General features: G+C 36.4%; 1 pseudogene; it reads right to left on the reverse strand.

The window, feature by feature from the left end:
- Positions 1-4,053: 4,053 nt before the first annotated feature.
- On the reverse strand, positions 4,054-13,608 carry LOC107873443 (annotated as a pseudogene).
- Between the last annotated feature and the right edge of the window lie 5,371 nt (positions 13,609-18,979).

The raw sequence follows: 18,979 nt of genomic DNA on the forward strand, positions 1-18,979 counted from the left end.
TCTCAAAAGTTAGATGAACGAGTGCACTCTCCCATAAAAGATAAGGTGGGGGATGATAGTAGTGAGCCCTTGAAGTGGAGAAAATATGGGCAAAGGAGAAATAAGGGTAAGAAAAAGTCTCAGGGGACAAAAAAAATGGTTAAGTCCTATGCCACCGAAAGTGTTAAGAAGAAATTGTCGGGTGATGCTATGAAGGCTAGAAAAATTGCAACAACAAAAAGGAGAAGAATGGAAAAGACAATAGTTGTGAAGGATGAGGATGTTGATATAGTGAATGTAGTTGAGGAGGAGGACATTGATGTTGTTTTTGCAACATTTAAAAAGAGGAAGAAAGAATAATAGGGCAGGAACACCAGGTCCTTTGGGGCAAAGCCAAAAAAACCCTGCTCCTAAGAAGCACCTTTCAATAAAGAGGAAAATATCAGGGTGACTTAGTCCTACTCAAACATATCAAACTACAGAAGGGTTAGGTATTGCCTGTAAGAGAAGAAAAAACATAAAAAAGAGAAAGTCTTATCTAGAGAGAAAAAGAATGGGGTTTTAAAATCGCAAAAAGTATTATCTGGACGGGTACTTGACCCAAAAATCTTTGACCAGTCAGAAAAGGTTGAGTTAGTTAAATTTTTTAAGCATCAGGATGGATGCACCTGTTTGAGATCCCAGCCCCATTAGTTTTTGAAAAAAAAGTTAGAGATTTTTTTATACAATTAAGTTTGCAGATGATGGGTTGTGTGTAACAGCAGTGGTGCAAGTGGTGAAAATTATTCTAGATGAGGAAACTCTTGGGAAAATTCTTGATATAACTATTAATGGTATCAGGTCAGTAAAGAGCCAGTAGCCCTTTGTGGAGTTCGTGCAGACTGGCTCAAAAGTTGGAGAGACATCTACTGCAAGGGTTAGGAAGAAATTCTTGAAGGGTGAGTTTCAATTACTTTTTGAATTTGTCAATAAGGTTCTACTGCCCAGGTCTGAGAAGAGAACTGTGACTTTAGCAGTAGACCAGTTTTTTATGGAATGCCTAAGAAAATTTGAGTTGATAAGCTTGCCAGCTTTGATGATTGAACACATGCATAAAATTATGTATGTTAAGGATAAAAGACATGGAACGCCCTATGAATATTTCCTGAATAGAGTGTTCAGTCATTCTAAGGTGATGTGTGTGAGAGGTGTGCCTGGTTTTGTGAAACAGATGTTCACATTGAACACCTTAATTGAGAATGAGTGTATTGAGGGAAAGCTTAGGACTAAGTCCCAAGTTTCAAAGTTCATAGATCTGCATGAGGGATTGAATGTGGAGTTGGAAAAGCTAAGGCTGACACTAGAAACCAAAGATGCAAGGATATCACATCTCAAATTGAAGATTCAATAGTTATCAGTAAAGGGACTTGGTGCTTCTAAGGAGTTGAAATTTGAAAATATAGCAGTGAAAGTACAAGTTACTATTTTATCTGGCAATGTTAAAGAACTTAATGCTAAATTTAAGGACCTTACAAAGCAGCTTCTAAACACTCACATCACTGAGAGTGCCGAGATAGAAATGCTCCTCAGATCTCTTGCTCCCAAATCTCCTCCCTTTTAAGCCCCTCCAAATAGTGTTGTCTCCAAGTTCACATTGTGTCAATTTCCCTATGTCACTGTGGCTTTTATGATTTATTTCCTTATGTTTTTTTGAGAAATTCTCTGTATGGTACTTATCCTGGTTTATTAATGAATAAAACTCTTTTATTTATGTCTATCATTTATCTCTCTTAATGGTTTGTTCGTCCATGTTAGTGTTGCCCCAGTGGCCATGCGTTAACCTATTACGCTTATTAATTATCTTGGTTTATTGTCTTTACTTTATTATGATGCCAAAAGGGGAAAGATGAGTCTCACTGAAGTAGCTTAGTTTCAAGGGACCTAGCCCCTGTATCTGAAGGATAGTACTACTAGTGTAAGGGGGAAGTGCTGGTGAAAGGGGGGAATTCGAAGTTCTTACAATCATGGTTTGTCATCATCAAAAAGGGGGAAATTGTTGAATTGAGTTTTGATGATGACTTCCAGAACATTGAGGGTTCAGGTCTGTCATATGCTTACTTCTTAAGGAATGTTGTGGGACAGTTGTACACTGCTACACACTATAGAGTTTTATCCTGTGGCATCATTACTGTGCAGGTGTGTAATGTAAGATGCAGGGACACCTGGTCTAATAGAATATTCTTCGAATTGTCATTCAATACATATAAGTAAAAAGGTGATCAAATTGAAGACTTGTTTTTTTTTTTGCATACAAATCAGTTTTCTCCAGAAATAGCAAAAGTTGCTCTTGCTCAAGAAATAGAAAACGGCTCTTTCAGGTACTTGTTAGCTTTTAGCTTTTTACTTTCTTGAGTCTTGAATCCTTTTCTAGAATAGAAATTTACTCTTGTCATTGTGAGTAACATTTTCTCTTGATTATGTTGAGGGTTTGCTTAGGTAGAATTACCTAGCATTGATCGACTAGAGATAGTTTATTAGAGAGGTGTGGCAGGATTGTCTCATCTGATTATAATAGAGGTATTACAAATGTAGGATTTAGAGTTAAGTCCTTCTTGAGTCTGGTTGAGTCTGTAATCAATGGTTGCTTGATTATAGTGAAGCTTGGGAAGTCTTTCCTCCATTGAGAAAGGAGGTTCCGCATAAAATCTCTTGTGTTACTTTGTTTCCGCAAATTTCGTTTTAGCTTCTTTATCGCTGTAGTCTAACTTCATTAGGGACCTGGTCCCTTGCTGGTGGTGAATTCGTATAGTTCATCACGCTTTTTTGCTGATTACTTAGTGCTAGAACAGGAAGAAATTTATCGAGCTTATTATGTGGAGATTGATGTATTATCACCCGTTCATGGGTTGCATGTCTGTTGAAAATAGCTATTGGATCGGGTCCCTCCAAGTGCTAGTGGCGCATCCACCTTGTAATCAGGGGGTTCATCTGAACCTCCTTCGACGAGAAATTATACTATTTTTACACGGTCAAAAATATTTTTATGTATATATAATAGATGTTGAACCCCCTTCGACTAGTCCGTATGTTTACTTCTGAACCCCCTCAATGAAAATTCGGACTCCGCCACTGCCAAGTGCAAATTAGCCCCATTAATCCATTAGTATGTTCTCCTAAACCCTTCCTCTAAGTATGAATATACATGCAGCTTTTTTCACCCTAGCTTGCAGGTTAGCTATCCAAAAGAATTCATGGAGTTTTAGGCTATAGACAAAGGAAATTCATATACTTCGCCAGGATTTTCGACGATCTGTAACACGAGTCATGATTGCTACAAATTTGTTTCCGCCAAAGAAAAATCCTCAAGTCTCCTAAACTAGTATTTCAGTTAATAATACCATTTGAGAAACAGAAGAATGACTATTAAGTGTTACCAAGAAAAATGTCACCATTGTCATCTATTAAAGCGTGAAACAATTTTTGACGGTATAAAGCAAACTTAGGCCAAGGAAGCAAAGAAGGAATTGTAGCATCTATATAGATTGTTCTCAAGATCTTGAATCAGCTGAGTCATCTCACTATGAAGGAACGAAGAGAACAAAGGGAACTAAAGATGTTAGATAATGAACTTTGGATGTTGGGACATCAAAGGTTTAAAAGACCCTATATGACACAGAAATAAGTACTCTCATCAAACTCCATACAAATAGAATTACTAAGATTAGTTAAGAGAATTTGCTCTAGTTGGAATTAAATTACATGCAGTTCAGGACAGCATGGGAAGGTCAATTGTGACAACTGATCCTCAGTTCTACTATTTCAAACAACAATATCTTCTACGTGCATTAGAATATGGTGATGCATCATATCTGCAAATGGACCTTCATTCTTGCTGTATATATTTCCAATAATGATATTATTCCAAGGAACTATGGCACAACATATAAGTAGAATAAACTTACTCGTTGACTACCTTCCTAGGATGAATCTTGTAGATAACTTAATCAGGCAGGTAAAGGAAGACATTGATCTGGGTGATCAGCTAAAGGCAAATATTTAGGTAGTTTAATATAAGAATCTTAAAAAGCTCGAATTGGATAATTGTTTCTCATTTTGTGAAGCTGTGTTCAGCAAATTTGGAACCACAGATAGTTGTCCAGTGATAGCAAATGTATAACATAACTGCTTATAGTGGTCTAAAAATTTTTCAAGTATTTCATCTTCCAAGGGAGGCTTGATAGTTTTACAAACAGCATTAAATGAAATTCTACCCATATACTCACCTTCAAATCGCAACAGAACAGTATATTTACCACCAAATGGACAGATTCTAGAGCATAAGCAATCTTCCAAGTTTCAAATGAAGCCATTCCCCTGCAGCAACCTTTTTTTTGAGAAGGCTGCAGTAATCAAGAAATGAGAAAATTTGCAGATGCTAAACCTTGAATTTTGGTCAAGTGAAGATGACTAACTGATTATTTATTGACATTGGAAACAGGCAGCTAGCAAACTCTCAAACTTAGATGTTAACTGAACATGTGATGCACTACAGCTTTAAGGTGCACCAAACGATTGTGAACCAGTAATGATACAGAAGTGGACTCTTAAGACGATAACAATCGTTGTTCCCGCATTAGATACATATGACTAGCTAATGCTGCATTCAGAGGCACCCTCAGTATCACCATCTGAAATTCCTAAAACATACGCCTCTCCCCCATCATCTTCATCACTCTCGATGTCATCTCTGTTGTGTCTTCTCTCAACATAAGCCCGCAGTTGCCTCCTATGCATACGTAGAACATGCATTATTACGTCTGGGGTCAGTGTAGTCCGTGAATGGTCCTCTCGACCTCGCTTGTTAGCTTCCATTATCTGCTCACAGAAAGACAGTGCAGTAGCAAAAAAAAATCAATACTAGATTATGAACCACCTGTGATTTTGAATCTCAACATGAATAGTTTTTAAGAGAGCTGCTAAGATATGCACCTTTTGGACATCACGAGGCAATGAAGTAACATTATTCGATGACGGGGTCCAAAGCTTTATGGTCTTTTCTATTCCACATGTTGCAAGAACAGGAATATAGGGATGGGGCGCAAGCTGATTTACTATATGCCTATCACCAACCATCATCCTAACAAGCTCAGCGCCCTTTTTCTTCCAGATAAATATATGACCACAATCAGACCCACTCAAAACATATTCATCACTAGGACCAAAGAAACTCACTCCTTTAATAGTTCTCGAATTCCTATGCCCAGAATAAACTTGTGGCTCAACCAGTTTCTCTGCATCTTCACCTTGTGAAGACAGGGGAGATGGGCCCAATCCCATGTTCTTCTGAAACAAATATATCAGTTCGTCATTATATGAGACCAGCAGCTCACTAGAGCTCGAGTAAGCCAATGCTGTAATGTGAATGTCATGTGTTTCAATTAGGTGAAGGGGGCAAAATGTGTTGACAGGCCTATCTGAATTATGCGAAGCTTCCATTTGGTACATTCTAATGTCATATACACGTGCATATTCATCAGAACCTCCAACAGCAAAATAATTAGGATTTCTTGGATCTATCACAATGGAGTTCAACCTAACGCTGCTAGAAGATCGCTTATTGTTTTCCATGAAAGATGAGCAGCAGAATATCTTTGTGGCAGAATTGCTTCGCAGGTCATACTGCAGAACAATTGCAAGTTATAGCAAAGCACCTGAAGAAGAGAATTTTTTACAGGTAAAACAGCGCGTGACAACCTACGTGTTGAACAAAACCATCTTCACTGCAGCTAAAGAATATGTAGGGGCTCCCTGGTTCCACAGCAAGATTATGTACACGACCTTGGTGCCTACCTAGCCTTTTAGTTTCTACTTGACCATTCTTCATCAATAGACCAAGCCTGACCTGCAGTGGGAAAATCAGTGTTTGCTATGGCAGAAATCAGAGAAGATTAATAAATAAGCCCATAGGTGTCAGGAGTTATTCTACCTTAGTCATCCTCAAATTACGAATTAAGCAACTCCAGCAGGCCTAAACTATATCTACCTATACAGCAACATTGTTTGGATGTACATCCGTGCTATCTTAAACATGTGGTTATTTTATACCAGGAAAATAAGAAGAATATGTTTGGTATGAGCATTACTTTATCCAATAATTCACTGCTGCCATATAATTTGGTGATCTCGCAAGTTCACTTGCAATGAGTACGAACTCCTAAATCCTTGAAGTGTTGGGCACACATTCCTTCGGCATTGAGGAGAAGAACGGACAAGTGAAGGAGATGATTGTTATTAGATAATAGTTTATATATGGTGGTGTATATCGATCTTGAGAAGGCGTAAGACAAAGGTCCCAAGGAGGTTCTGTGGAGGTTCTTGGAGGCTAGAGGTATTCCTGTGGCGTACACTAGGTTGATCCAGGACATGTACGACGGGGCGAAGACTTGTGTGAAGACGGTGGGAGGAGATTCAAAGCACTTTCTTGTTTTGATAGGGTTGGATTGACGCTTAGTCCGTTTTTATTAGCCTTGGGGATGGATGTTTTGACGCAGCATATTCAGGGGGTTACCTTGGTGTACGTTATTTGCTAATGATGTAGTTCTACTTGACGAGACCCGAGGAGAAGTTAATGATTTATTGGAAGTTTGGAGACAAAACCCAGAGGCTAAAGGGATTCGGTTTAGCAGGACCAAGACGAAATACTTGGAGTGCAAGTTCAGTGACTTGACGCACGAGGCTAGCGTGGTAATGGAGCTGGATTCCCAGACCATTCTAAAGAGAGATAGTTTCAAGTATCATGGATCTACGATTCAGGAGAAAGGGGAATGGAGAGATTGACGAGGATGTCACACACCGTATTGGTATAGGGTGGTTGAAATGGAGGCTTAATTTAGGAGTCTTGTGCGATAAGAAGGTGCCTCCTTAGTTGAAATGAAAGTTCTACAGAGTGGTAGTTCGACCGACTATGTTGCATAGAGCGGAGATAAGGATGTTGCGATGGATGTGTGGACCTACTAGGAGAGATAGGGTTAGGAGTGGGAGTATTCGGGAAAAGGTGGGAGTGGCCTCGGTAGATGAAAAGATGCAGGAACTACGGTTGAGGTGGTTCGGGCGTGTGATGAGGCAGTGTACGGATGCCCCAGTACGAAGGTGTGAGGGATTGGCTATGGATGGCTTCAGAAGGGGTAGAGGTAAGCTGAAAAAATATTATAGGGAGGTGATTAAACATGACATGGAGCACCTACAGCTTCCAGAGGACATTACCCTAGATAAGAAGGTATGGAGGGAGCGGATTAGGGTAGAGGGTTAGTGGGAAGAAATGCGTCTTGGCTAATAAGAAGGTGTGCTTGGTTTACTATTGTATTGTACTTGTAGTGGTCGTGTTATGCGTATGCCCGGTAGTTTTTTTATTCGTGATGTTTTGGTAATGTTTGAGATTTCTGAATAGCTTGTGTATCGCATTTCTCTGTGGGTGTCTTGTTTCTTTTATTCTCTATTGTGTGTGTTATCCCTTTTTGTTTGTTGTTTCTATGTTTATCTTATACTGTTATTTTTCCTGAGCCGGGAGTCTATCCAAAACAGCCTCTCTATTTTGTCTGAGGTAGTGGTATGAAGTCCTAAGTTACTCGGACTCTTCACTTTTGGTGCCGCACCCGTGTTGACACGATATGGGCATGGGTGTGGGTTACTATGTTGCCTCGAGTGGAAATGGGAACGGATCACTATGGACTTCGTGACTAGGTTGCCTCGTACTTCTCGTGGTTCTAATAGTGTTTGGGTCATCATGGATCGATTGACGAAATCTACTCATTTCATTCTGATTCAAGTTTCTTTTAGTGCTGAGAGATTGGCCCGTATCTATATTCGTGAAATAGTTCGTCTTCATGGTATACCAGTGTCTATTATCTCAGATCGAGGTTCAGTGTTCACATCTCACTTTTGGAAGACTTTTCAGGAGGAGCTGGGTACCCGAGTTAATCTTAGCACAGCTTTCACCTCTGGACCGAAGGTCAATCGAAGCGAACTATTCAAGTTTTGGAGGATATGCTCCGCGCTTGTGTGATGAACTTTGGTGGTCAGTGGGAGCAGCATCTAGCTTTGGCGGAGTTTACGTATAATAATAGCTACCATTCTAGTATTGAGATGGCTCCTTTCGAGGCGTTGTCGCTATCCAATTGGTTGGTTTAAGGTTTTTGAGATTAGACCCCGAGGTACAGACTTGCTTCGTGAGTCGTTGGACAGAATTAGGGTCATTCAGGATAGATTTAGAGCAGCTCAGAATAGGCAGAAGTGTTATGTGGATCGTAGACTTCGTGCCTTGAGATTTAGCATTGGTGATCGTGTCTTCCTTCGAATGTCGCCCATGAATGGCATGATGAGGTTTGACAAGAGGGGCAGGCTTAGCCCCAGGTATATTACACCTTTTGAGATTCTTTGGCCTTTCGGAGGTGTGGCTTATGAGTTGGAATTACCCCAGATTTATTAGTAGTTCATCCATTTTTTTATATTTCCATACTTCGGCGTTACATTCCGAATGAGTCTTATGTCATTCGTTGGGATTCAGTCCAATTAGATGAGAGGTTGTCTTTTGTTGAGAAGCCCGTCTCCATTTTAGCCAGGAATGTTAGACGGTTGCGTTCTAGAGATATTCATGTGATTAAGGTTCAGTGGAGACATTGACTTGTAGATAAGTCTACTTGGGAGGTTGAGTCTAATATGTGTAGTTATCGCAGCTTTTCGCTAATTCTGATATTTATATTGCCTTTAGTTCGAGGATGAACTAGATTCTTAGTGGGGATGATATAATGACCTGATTTTTTGGTGATTTGTGTGAAATATTTATTTCTGTGATTTGATCATTTTACCCCTTTTTGTAGTTGCACTGTGGTAATTCAGGGGTGTGGGGATGATTGGCATGGTTTCCAACGCATTTTGGTGCGCTTTGTGCGTGATTGTGGTTTTTGATGGTCTTAAAGGCTTATTAGTTGACTTTGGTCAACATCTTTTGATCTGTGCGTCGGATGGCAAAACGGCCTACGCTAGCAAATTTGAAACGTCGATTTTAGATTAGTAACATTGTTGAGTGGTTTTACGACTTTTATTTCCCATTTAGCCCCTCCGTTCGGAAAGTTGTGAAATTAGGTCTCGGGGGTCAATTTTGTGAAAATGATGTTTTCTCAAAAATCTAATATTACCATTGGGTCCAAAAAGTCGAATTTAGATTAGTAGCGGCATTGGTTCAATTTCGTGGCCTTTAGATTCCATTTCCACCCTTAGTTCGGAAATAGTGTAAATAGGGTTCCAGGGGTCAATTTAGTGATCATAACCTTTTTTTCGTAAATTTGATGATTCCATTGGATCCAGTAGGCAAATTTCACTATTGGATCATGTATAGGGTTCCGAATAAGTTCCGAGGGTCAAAAACAAGTTTTTGACATTGTTGGTGCTGGTGTGTTCGCGAAAGCGAACCTTTGACCGTTTGACCGGTTGCTTAAGCGAAAATTTGGCTGCTTAAGCGGCATTTTGACCCTTTGACCAGGTCTCTTAAGCAATGAAAGTATTGCTTAAGCGACCATCGATAAGTATAAGACCCAAATTCGTATTTGACATTTTGGGAGCTAGGAAGCTCTGATTTTGACGATTTTCGATGCGTTTATCTCTTCGGATCATTGTCTATCAGTTTAGAACTCTATTTTCCCCATTTCCCAAGAATTTCTATTTTATTTTTCATGATTTCCACTCAAGTTGAGAATCAAAACCCCATTTCCATCATTTTTGGGGCTTGGGAGTTCGGATTTGGACGATTCCAAAAGGGTTTTTGAGATTTTTTCCATGGGTAAGCTTCTAATCTAATAAATATCACTTTTCTCTCGATTTAAACTTCAAAACAACTTCAAATTCTTGATTTTTAAAATGGGTTTTGGGGGTTTTGGGGGTTTTGTCGGTAAAGCTTGAAAATGATTTTTCTTTGATTTGAACCTCGTTTTTAACTCGTTTTCGCATGGGTTTTCATATGTAGACTTCTATGAGTATGGGGAACATGTTTCTAAGATAAAATTATGATTTTACCCTTCTTTTTTGAAAAACCCATTTCGAGATTTGACCCCAACTCAAAAATAGGCAATTTGGGTATCGTTGGCTTTCTTTTGACGCATAGATTCTGTATTTGTATGTTTAAGTTGATTCTAAGACCATTCATGAGGGAAAAGCTCCGAATCGAAGGCTTTTTGGATTGATTTTCGGCATTCGAAGTAGGTTATGGCTTAACTTTCGTCAAACTGGATTGGGTAGTTAACAATACTGTAAAAGCATGTACGAGTATAGGATTGTATCATAAAAAATGTGTTTAGGTGATTTATCTGCCTGTTGGGGCCTATGTGGATAATATTTGGTGGTTTTGTAACATTATTTGCTATGTGTGACCGTGTGGGGTTTTATATACAATGTTGGCCTGATATTGATATATGTATGTTTGGTTGTACTCTTTTTGGTTGTACAATTTATGTGATATCAATGACCTTTTACTTGCATATTTCACTTGATGGTTTCTGAATTATATTGGATCATGAATGGTTTGTTGACTTGAGTGCATTTTTGGCTCACATGGTTGGTATATTGGTTGTGTATTGGAAATTCTCATTTTGGTTAGCTGTGAGCATTACATCCTCATATAATACTCATTCATGAAACATTGGTACTACCATGGAAATACTGGAAACAATGGATTTTTCTACAGAAAATGTGACATCTTTAAAAACCCTCTACCGATGTATGTGCCAGAGAGGAGTTATGGATATTGATATTGGATATTGGTTGTATATGGGTTCACGAAACCCCATGGGTCCTACCTCGGGAGCACAGCTCGGTAGGTGTATACGGAGGCTGTGTGATGACCTTGTGCATCATCATTGTCATCATCATCATCTTCATTTCATTCCATATATATTGTGTTTATTTTGTGTTGTATTTCTGTTCTTAATATGATATCTGTCTATTTGTACTTCTTTCCCCTATTTGTACTTGGTGTGTATATCTGTGTTTTCTTCGTGTATCAGTATTTGTTATATGTGTATATAGTATAACTGTTAGTAGAGATGGTGTAGGCTAACGTTTGGGACATTTACTGATTACAGGTAACGTGCCCATAGTTTGTGTTTATATGTTTTATTTTCTACTTTATTCAGTCGACCTATGATACCTACTGAGTACAAGTGGACCGTACTTATCCCTACTACGCCTTTCGGTGCAGATCCAGGTAAAAGTGCGTTGCACGGCAGTTGATTCAGGCGGTACTTGGAGTTTATTCAAGATTGCGGTTGATTCATGCATCCGGAGTTGACTACTACCTTTTCTTATCTAGGCTATGTCTTATTTGTATTCATAGACAGAGTTGTTCCTTTCTAGATATCCTATGTATATTTTGACTTCGAGTTGTATTAGTTGGTTCTTACATTGTGACACCAGGTTTTGGGTTTTGGTTTGGTATCTTTGATTATATTTCTGCTATTATCATGTTTGTGTGGTTTGGCTTCGCTCCAAAAGTCTTGCCTTGGGTTTTGGTATTGATTTCTCATTTCATATCAGTTTGGGTGATAGGCTTACTTGTCAAGGCTTGTCACGACAAGTGCCATCATGACCCTTGGTTTTTGGGTCGTGACAATAGGCCACTAATATTATCATCATTTGACAGTTCTTCTTGTTTGATAATGATTGGGATCATGATAAAATTACAATAGAATACTGGTCCGGTAAGCAGAAGCCATATCTACTACAGCATATTTCGAACTTACACATGGACGTTTGCTCATACACTTTGGCATTATCTTTAAGATTTCACATAGTATAAGTGCACAAGATGGGTAAAACATCACCTGTCCATCAGCAGCAGCAGTTACTACTTTCTGATCATCAGTGAAGGGCATGAACTTGGCCTGGAATATGTTGTCTATGTAGCCTGATAAGACAATTTTGATTTCCTTGTTGCCCAGTCCCATAGTATTACTCGTCTGTCATCGGAACCTGAGACAAGAACATCACCAGTGGCATTGAATTCAATTGTGTTGACACATCCCTCATGACCATTTAACTTCCCATACAAATCCAGCCGCTTCACTGTAACCTGCCCCAAAGATGGAAAAGAAAATAGTTTCAGCGGTTTTGCATAATGGACCAGTTTCCCAGATTCTAGAGAAAAGAATTTCAAACACCTTAAAATTTATTACCCTCAGTCAGAATATAGTAGACTGGAAATGGATACTGAGCATTCATTTAGACAACACAACTAATTTGAGGTTAGGGATAGTTGATTGATTGACTTAGTGACTGATGAGGTTAGGGATAGTTGATTGATTGACTTAGTGACTGATGTAGGATTACATTATTATCGAAATGTTAAATTATTTTACACCAAATTAAAATGCAACTGAGACTTAACCATCACCAAGTATGAAGGCCTTATTTTTGTTACCTTCTTATACTGATGTGAAAACTTCTTAAACAAGAAGAAACACTAAATTTCAAGGAACATGAAGGCCTCAGTTTTCTATAGTTATTTGTCTGTTTGTTCCACTTTATTGGATGCACCTCAGATTCTTCGCATCAGACTCCTATCATTAAGAAGAAATAGATACAAGGAAATTAACAGTACATACCTGGTGATGAATCTGAGGACCATCATTTATATGATACAATCAATAAGTTGTAGCTGGTATTAGCTGAAAGACTTGAAGTTTATTTTGGTGACAATGGAAAAAATACTCATACTTCAAGACAAATGCAGGTGAGCTTCTAGACTAAGCACACTTTGGCAACATAGAAAAACAGGCTACAATCCTGTTGGTGCTGGCCAAATTACAAGAGTCATATAAATATTTCTAAGCAAAAACTAGTAGGTCAGATGCTTGGTGTTCAACAATTTTTGTAGGTATTAACAAGATATATGTGTAGCATTCAACTCATTTTACAAGGAGACTACTTCTCTGTAACTTAAACCTTTACATTGGCAACTGGTGGTTGGTTATAGCAACCCAAAGAAGAAAACGGACAGTCTGATGCACGATTCACTATAAATAGTTTGTCATACAAAACTTATTTTAGACCAAATTTCAAAACTCTATCTTTCTTAATACTCCATGTCAAGTCAAACTAATTCAACTAGAGCTATCGTAGAACAATCTATAAGGCAACCTGCGATAGTCCACAAACACAGGTACCATGAATAATCACAAATAAAAAAAAAAAAGAAGGGGGGGGTGGAGGGGGGGGGGGGGGGTCTCACTTTAAATTGGGTTCCATATTCTCAATTATTTTGATCAAGCAAATATAGCTGAATTCACTAACTCTCATCTATAAAGACAATAAATGAGCATAAATAAATCAGACCTCAGAAGCAGAGATTCGGCGAATGAAGTTTCTGGGCTGAGAAATCCCAATTTCTCTCTTATGGAACTCCAAGAATTCATCCCCGCTAGCTTTGTACAGCCTCTGCATGTTACCATAAGCTTCTTCGAAGGTAGTTGAACTCTGTGTATATCCTCTTTTATTAGTACCGAGGAAGTGGTATTACTCTACCTCTTCACCCTGCGGAGGGAACATACACACTCAAATTTTGGTGTTCGGTTTGCTGTTTGATTGGTCAACTTTTACCACAAAAAGTTCACACTTCATTTTAGTTGTTGAGTATAATGAAAACAAATAGTACCTCTTTCGTTTTAGTTGGCACTATTTTTAAAAATATTTATTTCAATTTAGTTTTTTCTTTTAATGAAATAAAAAATATTTTATTATATTCTTTTAATATTATTCTCAATATTAAATGACTAAATAAAATATATTTACTTAAATTTATATTTTTAAAACACAATTAATAAGACTAATTTGATAAAATAAACCCCTAATAAATATTTTTTTAAGAAAAGTGTCAAGTTAAAAAGGATCAACTATTTTAAAACAGAGGAATTACTCTCTCGGTTTGATAAAAGAATGTACTTGCATGAAATTTAAAAAAATAAAAAATATTTTTAAATCTTATGGTGTTAAATTAAAGATATAATGTCCTTCAATCTTATGTCCTTTTAAACATATCAGGTGGAAAGTTGAAATTAAAAAGTTGCTAAAAAAAAGGAAAGGGAATATTTTTTTTAAACGAACTAAAAAGTAAAGTAGGTCATTCTTTTTTAAACGGAGGGAATATCCAATAATAGTTGTATTGTATAATATATTAAAATAAATTTTCAATAATAATTCTGCAATTTGAAAAATTCATTTATTATTTTATTTTCATTTTAAATTTACTATTAAAAACTATTCATTATTTAAAAAAGTCATCATTTTCATCCTAAATTATACTTGTAAAGTCGAAGACATACCTATCACACACCTATACTATATAAAAGTGAATTTTTCTACACTCTGTAAAGCATTATACCACTTGCATGTGGTGCGGTGTTTCACACGCGCCTGTCACATCAACGCCACGTCAGCATAATACGAAAAAATAATGAATTTATTATTTTCATAAATTTTTCTTTTTTCTTTTTGATTTAAACATTTTTCTTTTTCTTCAATGTCCAAAACCTCCATTATTATGGTGTATCATCATAGTTGTACCATCAATTAATCACCACCATAAACTTTATCCCACCAACAAACTTATCATAACAATCAATTTCTTCTAACCATGTTCTTCATTCATAACCTATCGTCTTTTAAAAAAAAAAAATAAACTTCTCTTTTTCTTTATTGATTTTTCAGTGAGAAAAAAGCAAGAAATCTTTTCTTTTAAAATGAAGAAAGAGATATGTGGAATAAATCTACCAAAAAAATAAAAATTAAAAATTAAAAATTTATTATTTAGAACATTAATGGTGGTAGGTTAGATGATTAATCAATGATATTGTGAGGAAAATTAGTGGTGGTAGGTGAAATTGACGTCGTTTCGATGGGAGTGGGGAATAGGGTGTGAAGAAATTGTATTATTTGGGGGTGAGGTTGGAGTTTGGGGTGGGGATAATGAAGAAGATATGTTGGTTGGGGTGGGGTTGGAGTCTGAAGATGGGGGTGATGAAAAAAAAGATGGTTTGGGGGTGGGGGAGGAGCGATACTGGGGTCTGGGAAGGGAAATATTTTAATTTTTAATTTTTTTTGTGTGTTAATTTTTTATTTAGATGCGCTTTTTTTTATTTAAATAATTATATTTTTTTCACGTCAGATTTAGGGGGTAAAAAGATTCATTTTTAAGTAGTTTAGGTGTGTATTAGGACTGCTTACCGGACGGATTGAATGGATAAATATGTTTAATGGTTCAACTTATTGGATATCGACTTTTAAATATACTAATCCACTAGCCAACCGATAAGATATCGGTTGGTTCGGTTCGAATTAGTAATTATCGAATGATTAATAGGCGGTGTATTGGCTTAACCATTTAACAAATATTAACCAAAATATACTATAAGTATATATATTTATATGTTAGAAGTGAAGACTAGTCTTATATGGTCCAAACTATAGACTAACGAACTAGCAGATCAGTAAAAAATTTAATTCACAAATCATATCAGGTCATATAACTATTATGCTTGTGAGTTAGCTAATAAAATATGCAGCTCTCTTGCCATAATCGGAAGTCCAAAATAGAGAGTAAAATAACTTATTTTGGTTAGATCTTTAAGGAGCAACGTTTTGGTTTGATCAATTTCAACGAGCGGTAGAATATTAAATGGAGCTTTAGGGTTAATAATAGATACTTTAAAGTATATAGCTAATGGTAAAAATTAATTATAATAGTTCTTAATGGGTTAACGATTTATCCAATAAGAAAATTGAGTATTCCACTTCCGCACCGATGAACCGCTAACTATAAAATTTTAATAAGTTTCTCAATCGTTAATTCGATAACCCAATTTCAATAAGCCAATAAGTCAATTCAATAAGTCAATTTTATGATTGGCTTATCAGTTGTTGTTCGATTTTGAACAGTCCTAGTGTGTATTAGGTTACTTTAATAATTTAGGTGTGTTTTCGACTTTTTAGGTATAGTTTAGGATGAAAATAATGACTTTTTTCATACATTTCTAAATCATTAAATCTATTACTCATCGGTCTCATTTTATGTGGCTTTATTTGACTTGATGTCACTTTAAGAAAAAAAAGAATACTTTTAAAATTGATAGTCCAAAATAATTTTTATATATTTGTGTGGTTGTAAATTATTTTATTAAGGGTACAAAGAAATATTTTAAAGTCATTAATTATAATAACATAACATTCTGTTTTAGATGGATTAAAAGTGAAAGAGTGTCATAAAAATTTTGAGGAGCAAGTATATTCAACAAAATGAGATAGTAATATTATCTATTATTTATTAGTTTTTAAGATTTGTATCAAATCACCGTGGACACATAAAGATGAAAAGAGGAAAAAAAATGGTTAAGAAAAAGAGAAAATATTGCGGTACTTGTAGAGTTGTCACATTACTCCATTGGCAAGTGTTTCACTTGCACACTTTCAAGTAAGTAGTGTTTGACCATAAACTACTCCTCCGTCACTTAAATCTTTTTTTAAAAAAAAAGTAGGATTCTTTTTAATTAGTGCGAATGACGTATTTCAAATATTCTTCTAAAATAAGAGAAAATTGTGTACATGGAGTTATACTAAGCTTGTTGTGGACACATTTTTAAAAATCTCAATGTTTTCTCAATAACATAAATTCTTTACTCACCTCGCTTGCTTCTCTTTCGACTGAGGCACATATTATTCGGTGGTAAAAGTTAATTATTTAGGATTCTAACTTTCGAACATTATAGATAGACTGTTAGGTTTCAATTGTACAAAGTCGATAAATTTTCTCATAATTAGTTTAGTCTTAGTTTTGTTATCCAACTTTATTGCTTTCTTAGTTCTTAAATGGAGCCATAGGCTCCTGTACTGGGACTATTTTGGGGTATAGATCTAACCACTTCAACTCTCCGTTTCTGGCGTGTTATAGTTATTAAAGTCTTTTGATGACGGAAATGAGAGATTACTAGTAAGTCAGATATTTTACGAACCATATTCAACTTTAAGATATTTTGTTGCACTTTCATCACCCTCATGATGAGGTACACTTTGATACCATTGATATCCAATAACTTTTATAATAATGGATAGATCTATAATAAGTCTTCAACATTCATTCAAACTTTCAATAATAAAAGTAAGGTATGATTTATATTAATCTATGTTCTTGTTTTTTTTTACTATTATTAAGTGTCACGATCCGAGATAATACCTTTGTCGTACCATGGTACTTTGAGCCGCAAGTGATCTCAAGCTAACCCATGGTCTAGCATGACCCTAAAAATGTTAATTATAGCTGAAATATACTGAATGAAAACTAAAACTGAACTTGTGATAGAAGAAGCTAAACCAATACCAATACTAAATATAGAAATAAAAAATATCTGACATAACCATTAAGCTAAAATATCTAATTGTTCGTTTGAAAGCCTTTACTAACTAACGAGCTGTTGGAAAAAGCTCCCAGCTAACTCTAAACAACTGTAAAAAAGAAGAAAATATAGAAATAATATAAAGACCCTAGTCCTCGGATGATTAAGACTCACCAATATCAACTGCTGAGATGGCACTGGAAAGTATCAATCACTGGACTAGTGATGAGCGTCCGAACCTATATCATGATATGATCAACACAAGAAAAGGTATGTGATCAGTACTTCGAATGAAATAAGCATGTGAGATGTGCAAATATAAAATATTTTGGTAAATATTGAAATACTATACTGAGATGTAAAACTGGACTTAAGTACAATGACCCTGTCTAAGATGAATAGGTATACATAGAAACATCGATATGAAAAGATAACCTGAAAAGTCATGAGTTTATGCAAATACAACTGAATGAAGGGTCGTGTATAATACTAAGTCTAAACTGTAATGATAAAATTGAAAAAATGTTGAAAATGTAAATGACTTATAATAAATCATAAGTGAAACTGATGAACTTGAGATAGCTACTAATATCACAATATATCATAAAGTAATGTTTTAGTGAGTCAGATGTACTTGTTTTCCAAATCTATTTTATAGTGAGAGACTATTCTAACCGACATAAATCATGTGAGAAAAGGATATAAAGGCATAGCTAATGTGGACTTCTAAGCAAAATAGTACCTATGATGGCAACGTAGCTCTGGGACATGAATATCTACAATCCTTGTCCTTCCGATACTAAATGTACTCCAAAATAAAACAAACTGTAATACCCCAAATTTTCAAGCTCTAGACCCCTCCAAAAGATAGACCACTAAGTTAGCTTTCCAATGCTTCAAATCTCGCCTCAATTCGATGTCATGGAAAAAAGTTGTGGAAAATTCCCCTTAAGGGTCTGACACACTATCGAGACGACGACTCAGGTAATGAGTCATTACCATCACGAGTAAGTCATAGTCATCAGTAAAGGCCCCAAGTTTTGAGTCCAGTGGCTACGACTAGACCTTATGGCTTGTAATCAGTGACTACGAGTCATAGGGATGGACTCGTAATCACCACAGTTTTCACCCAAGAACCTAGTCCCTTGGTTATGAGTCTAACATATAACTCATAGTTAGTCATAACGAGTCATACAGGGGAAATAGTAGTCAAACCAGAAAGGCACCCCAGACCCTAGATTCCAGCTCACGGCTTAGACTACGACTAGTAGTCAGTCCCAACGAGTTATAGGGTGAGTTGTAATGACTAGGAACCTAAGTTCTTGCATGATTTTCCAAGAGCTTTTAAGTCTTTTTTCACTACTTTAAAAGCCCAACCCACATTGTTTAGACTTCCCAAAAGGTAGTATAAAAGCCCCAAAATCCCCAATGTCACGATTAATTATAACTTCACTTAGAGAAATAAAAAATGGGCGATTTTTTCTTCTCCTAAGAGGCAACTAGGGTTCATCAAGCAAGTCTAATTCTCAAGGGGATTCCTCTAAGTTTCTACATTTAGGTATGTGGGATACTCATCAATGGGCTCCTTTCAC

This window comes from Capsicum annuum, chromosome 6 (assembly GCF_002878395.1).
Source record: "Capsicum annuum cultivar UCD-10X-F1 chromosome 6, UCD10Xv1.1, whole genome shotgun sequence".
Taxonomy (NCBI): Eukaryota; Viridiplantae; Streptophyta; class Magnoliopsida; order Solanales; family Solanaceae; genus Capsicum; species Capsicum annuum.